We start from the raw sequence: 6,359 nt of genomic DNA on the forward strand, positions 1-6,359 counted from the left end.
CAGGTGTATGCTATAAAATATCTAAAGGACAAACAACACCACTCCTTCAAAACTCTTCCACAAAACACAAGAGAGAACACTTCCCAACTAGTCACTCGAGGCTGCTGCTGCTGCTGCTACGTCGCTTCAGTTGTGTCTGACTCTGTGTGACCCCATAGACAGCAGCCCACCAGGCTCCCCCGTCCCTGGGATTCTCCAGGCAAGAACACTGGAGTGGGTTGCCATTTCCTTCTCCAATGCATGAAGGTGAAACATGAAAGTGAAGTTGCTCAATCGTGTCCAACTCTTAGCAACCCCATGGACCGCAGCCTACCAGGCTCCTCCATCCATGGGATTTTCTAGGCAAGAGTATTGGAGTGGGGTGCCATTGCCTTCTCCATACTCAAGGCTAGTATTCCCCTAATACTAAAACCAGACAAAGACATCACAAGAAAAGAAAACTACAGGCCAATATTCTTCATGAGTCTAAATACAAAAATTCTCAACAAAATGTCAGCAAGCTGAATTCAACAACATATCAAAAGGATTATACACAATGACGGAATATGAGTACAAAGTTGACTTAATATCTAAAAGTCAATGTAAAATAATTTTAACATAATATGAATAAAGGACAAAAACCATATGATCATGTCAACACATAGAAAAAAAGCATCTGTCAATATCTAACACTCAGTCATGATAAAAAAGTATCAAAAATAGAGATGGAAAAAATTTCATCAACTTGATAAAAAGATTCTTTGAAAAATCTGCAGCTACCATCACACTTATTGGTGAAAGACAATGCTGTTTCCTCTAAAACTGAGAAAAAGACCACATATTACATGATTGCATTTGTGTAATTGTCCAGGAAAAGTTAATCTATAGAGACAGAAAAGGAGAGAGAGAGATACTTACAGGGTAATATGATTTTATCCTTGATAAATGTACTTTTCCTTTCTTAAGCTAGCTGGTAACTGCTGACTAAGCTCCTCCTTGGCCCCAGGATGTCTATATTTTTTCAGAAGCTCATCTCTGATCCCAAGGAGCAGGCACTGGCAAATACTCTCTACACACAGAGGGGTGTGTGGTTCCCTCAGAACCAAAAGGTGTTTGCTTCAGAAATATGGGAAAGGAACATTGAAGAAAATGCTGTAAGGTCTCCAAACCTGAATTTTATCATTCAGAGGAACAGGCCCATGTCTAAGGAGACAAAGAGCACATGTTCCAGGAAGAAATGTCACTTCAACACAAAGGCATTGCTCTGGAATCAAGAGAGTGAGAGAACCCAGCTATGATGGCAGTGCTTTGGAGATAAATCCCTCTGTCATCACACCACTTGATAAACAAGTCACACCAAGCCTCTCAGAAACTGCAGGAGTTTTCAGCACATCAAAGAGAAATAAATGGAACCTAGTCAGAGGGGACTGTTGAGACCAGAAACACTGTTACCTGCAAGTAAGCGGCACCATACCCGGAATGTTGTGAGTACTTGGTCATCAGCATATGGATGCAGCTCAAATTCCTTTGCTGTCCTCACATTACATAGAGCATGGCAAGATCTTGAGTCCTGGACACCACTGGTGGAGGAGACAGATGTCACCATCCACCAAAATATCTATCTGCATTTCAGCTGGTAAAGTAACCGAGTATTGCCTTTCCCTGAGTATCATTTTGCAACCATGAGCAACTAAGGGGCAGAGGACCAAGAAGACAATTGATTCGTGGCCTGATTCTGTTTAAAAGCCAAAGAATTTCAAAATCTGCCTGCTGAACTAGCATAATCTTACGTGTGTCCCAAGAACAGCAAAAGACCGTAGTAGAGACATTTATCATCATGATGGGAGAAGGGTGTCTGGAGGATGGATCCAGACACAACAGCAGGGCCTAGGTAGAAAAACTGCTGATCCCCAGCCAGGAGTGTAGCTGATGCTCCAGCCACACTGTCACAATGTGTGTGCTAAAAGGCAAATGGTACTCATGCTAATGGAAAGAGATGTGTCATTAGAGCTATAAGGCTTTGGTGTTTTGTTGTCAAGGAGGTTTGTTGTGGGATATTCTTGGCTGAATATAGGCTTAAGGAACCACAAGGAGTAAAAAGTCCAGTCAGTCACCTTGGGAGGCAGAGATGCTGGTGACCAGAGAGACAAGAAGGTGCCAGGACCAGAAGTGCCAGCATCCAGCCCAGAGGCTCCATCATCCCAGGAGCCCCATGGGTCTACCTGTCATGTAAACTCCATCACTTAAGTACCAGTGCATTCGGAGCAAAACAGCAGCAGCTTTTCTCTCAACACCTGTATAAGGGCTGCCTTCACCATGAAAGGAAGAGAACAAGAAAGAGCGAATTGGCCAGATTGGTCCTACTGTGTTGAGGGTTGGCATCTGAAGAAAAGAGACCCAGACCCATTGCAAAAATAATAACATTAGAAACCTGGGAGCATGTCTGCATCACATTCTCCCAGCGACAGAGGCCTGGGTGCATCGCTCTCCACTGACCCCAGCAGCACACTAATGCAAGCGGGAGGGAAGGGCCCCAGGGTACCCGAGCCAGGGGAGAGAGACCAAGTCCTGTCTGTGCTGGGCATCCGTACTGACTTCCCATGGAGTCTCATCTACATGGAAATTCACGTGTATCTATTCATTTTCAACATTGCTCTCCTGAAGTTTGTAAGTTTATGACTTTATTCTTCACTTAGTCACAAGTACAGTCTGTGCTTATCTGGCCAAGTAACCCCCTCAATAGGGAAAAAAAAAAAAAAGGAATGTATTTACTTTCCAGTTTGGAAAGGAATATGTACTTGCTGCACATTAGTCTTATTTATCATGTTTGCTGGCTTTCAAGCTTTTTGCTCAGGAACTATAAAATGGGTTTAAATAAAGCAAAAAGGAAATTGAATTCCATCAATCAATACTCTGAAACACAACCAAAATTAGATGTCATAAGGTTATACTATTTCATCACTAACAATTAATATTGTCTGTGCAGGCCTCTTCTGAGAAAATATTTATGTTTTGTTTCATTTCCTAAAAAGAAATTCATCTTCTGGCCTCCCCACAAATTGAAAAGTTATATTGTGAGCTAGAAAAAAAAGAAAACTATCGTAGTCCCATTGGTTAATTTTAAAGTGAAATCTTTTACAGAAAAATATTCTTCCATCTGAATAGTCAGAAAATAAATTGATTTTGAGGCTTTCTATTTTTCTTCATGAAAAACTCTGACTTAGAGGAACTATATAGGTCATATAATCACTATTTTGCTGAAATCAAAATTCACATTAAACTAATAGTTAAATCAGGAATAATTAAAATGTTTGATGTGTACTTTTTTGTTTTTCACTAAAAATGATCATATCTCAGAAGATATAGGTTTTATTATGCTTCCTTACTATGTGTTAAATAGGACCTTTTGATTCACTCAAGGAATTACAATATTTAGTGATGCTCTACCAGGAAGGAAGAGCAACAACTCAAAAACTGAAAGATTCTAGGGGCCCCTTGGGACTAGACCGAGTGTGGGAGGCAGACTCCTAAGGTGGCCCCAGAGACTCCCACTCCCTGGTGTACACACCCTGTGTAATCCCCTCCTCTTGCATGTGGAGCGGTGAATATGTAATCACTCATGATCACACTAGACAGAAGACACTGCGTTACATAAGACACTGAAGGCTGGAGTGAAATCCCCACGTCTCGCTTGAAGAAGCAAACTGCCAAGTGCGGAGATGGCCATGCAGCAGGGAGTGACAGGCAACCTCTGGGAGCTGAGAGCCTCAGTCCTACAACCACCGCAACCGAATTCTGCCAACAACCGATGAGCTTGGAAGACCCTGAGCCTCATGTGACCACAGCTCCGCTGACACCTTGACTTCAGCCTGTGAGAGCCCGGGCAAAGGACCCGGCTAGGCTGTGTCTAGACTTTTGATCCACAGAAATCGTGGTAAAATAGATTTGTCTGTCTTAAGCTACTGAGCCTGTGCTCATTTGATACTCAACAACAGAAGACTAACGTGTTAGTTACCTTCTTGCCCCTCAGGGATAGAAATGTGACAATGCTACCAACCTGTGTGCGATAAGCAGCCCACATCCTCGCTTCTCTGCTTTCTGGCTCATTCTCATGGTTTCTTCAGGACTCTCCTACTTCATGTCTACATATCGTTTCTACTTACGCTCCCACTCATAAGTGAATGTCTCTGTCTCATAGAAGCTGGACAGACAAAACAATAAACATCCTCAAAAGTGCCTTACCTTACTGAAGCACCTTCGTAATGTCAACTAATCCTCAAAACAGCCCTTTGGGGTGAGTGCCATTATTATTCTCATTTTTGTAATAAATCAAGGAGTTAGGAGACTTGAGTGGAGATTCCAGGCTCAAACTCAAGACATCCTGCCTGATGTCTTAGACACACGGATATTGAAAACTATGCAGGAGAGTACTGATAACATACACTGCATTCTTTCCCCCCTTTTTTTTTTCCACTTATTTTTATTAGTTGGAGGCTAATGACAATATTGTAGTGGTTTTTGCCATATGTTGACATGAATCAGCCATGGATTTACATGTGTTCCCCATTCCGATCCCCCCTCCCGCCTCCCTCTCCATCCCATCCCTCTGGGTCTTCCCGGTGCACCAGCCCTGAGCACTTGTCTCATGCATCCAACCTGGGCTGGCGATCTGTTTCACCCTTGATAGTATACTTGTTTCAATGCTGTTCTCTCAGAACATCCCACCCTCACCTTCTCCCACAGAGTCTAAAAGTCTGTTCTGTACATCTGTGTCTTTTTTTCAGTTTTGCATATAGGGTTATTGTTAATATCTTTTTAAATTCCATATATATGCGTTAGTATTCTGTATTGGTCTTTATCTTTCTGGCTTACTTCACTCTGTATAATGGGCTCAAAGCCACAGTCATCAAGACAGTATGGTACTGGCACAAAGACAGAAATATAGATCAATTGAGAATAGAAAGCCCAGAGATAAATCCACATACTTACGGACACCTTATCTTCGACAAAGGAGCCAAGAATATACAATGGAAAAAAGACAACCTCTTTAACAAATGGTGCTGGGAAAACAGGTCAACCACTTGTAAAAGTATGAAACTAGAACACTTTCTAACACCATACACAAAAATAAACTCAAAATGGATTAAAGATCTAAATGTAAGACTAGAAAATATAAAACTCCTAGAGGAGAACATAGGCAAAACACTCTCCAACATAAATCACAGCAGGATCCTCTATGACCCACCTCCCAGAATATTGGAAATAAAAGCAAAAATAAACAAATGGGACCTAATGAAACTTAAAAGCTTTTGCACAACAAAGGAAACTATCAGCAAGGTGAAAAGACAGCCTTCAGAATGGGAGAAAATAATAGCAAACAAAGCAACAGACAAAGGATTAATCTCAAAAATATACAAGCAACTCCTGCAGCTCAATTCCAGAAAAATAAATGACCCAATCAAAAAATGGGCCAAAGATCTAAATAGACATTTCTCCAAAGAAGACATACAGATGGCTAACAAACACATGAAAAGATGCTCAACATCACTCATTATCAGAGAAATGCAAATCAAAACCACAATGAGGTACCATTACACACCAGTCAGAATGGCTGCTATCCAAAAGTCTATAAGCAATAAATGCTGGAGAAGGTATGCAGAAAAGGGAACCCTCTTACACTGTTGATGGGAATGCAAACTAGTACAGCCACTATGGAGAACAGTATGGAGATTCCTTAAAAAACGGGAAATAGAACTGCCATATGACCCAGCGGTCCCACTCCTGGGCAAACACACCAAGGAAACCAGATCTGAAAGAGACACGTGTACGCCAATGTTCATCGCAGCACTGTTTATAATAGCCCAGGACATGGAAGCAACCTAGATGCCCATCAGCAGACGAATGGATAAGGAAGCTGTGGTACATATACACTATGAAATATTACTCAGCCATTAAAAAGAATTCATTTGAATCACTTCTGAGATGGATGAAACTGGAGCCCATTATACAGAGTGAAGTAAGCCAGAAAGATAAAGACCATTCTCTCCTCTTGAGACAAACCATGGACAAGCTACTACGGAACCATCACCCAGCTTCTCTAATTATGTTGCTTCTGCATTCCCATAGTGCCTGAGTCAGGAAAACCTAGGTATAAATATTTGCTCTCTCTATGACCATGGTGAATGAGTTACCTCTGTGAACTTCAATTTTCTCAGCTGCAAGATGAAGCTATAGCAGAACTTACTCCAAAATATTTCCATATAGAATTTCAGGAAATAGTAGTAGTTGTTGGTGGTGATGCCACCAACACCAACACCAAGACAAGGGCAACTGCCATGTCATACGCCTCTGTAGCTTAACAACAATTAAGCAACCTCTAA

The sequence above is a fragment of the Odocoileus virginianus genome, chromosome 32 (genome assembly GCF_023699985.2).
Source record: "Odocoileus virginianus isolate 20LAN1187 ecotype Illinois chromosome 32, Ovbor_1.2, whole genome shotgun sequence".
Lineage (NCBI taxonomy): Eukaryota > Metazoa > Chordata > Mammalia > Artiodactyla > Cervidae > Odocoileus > Odocoileus virginianus.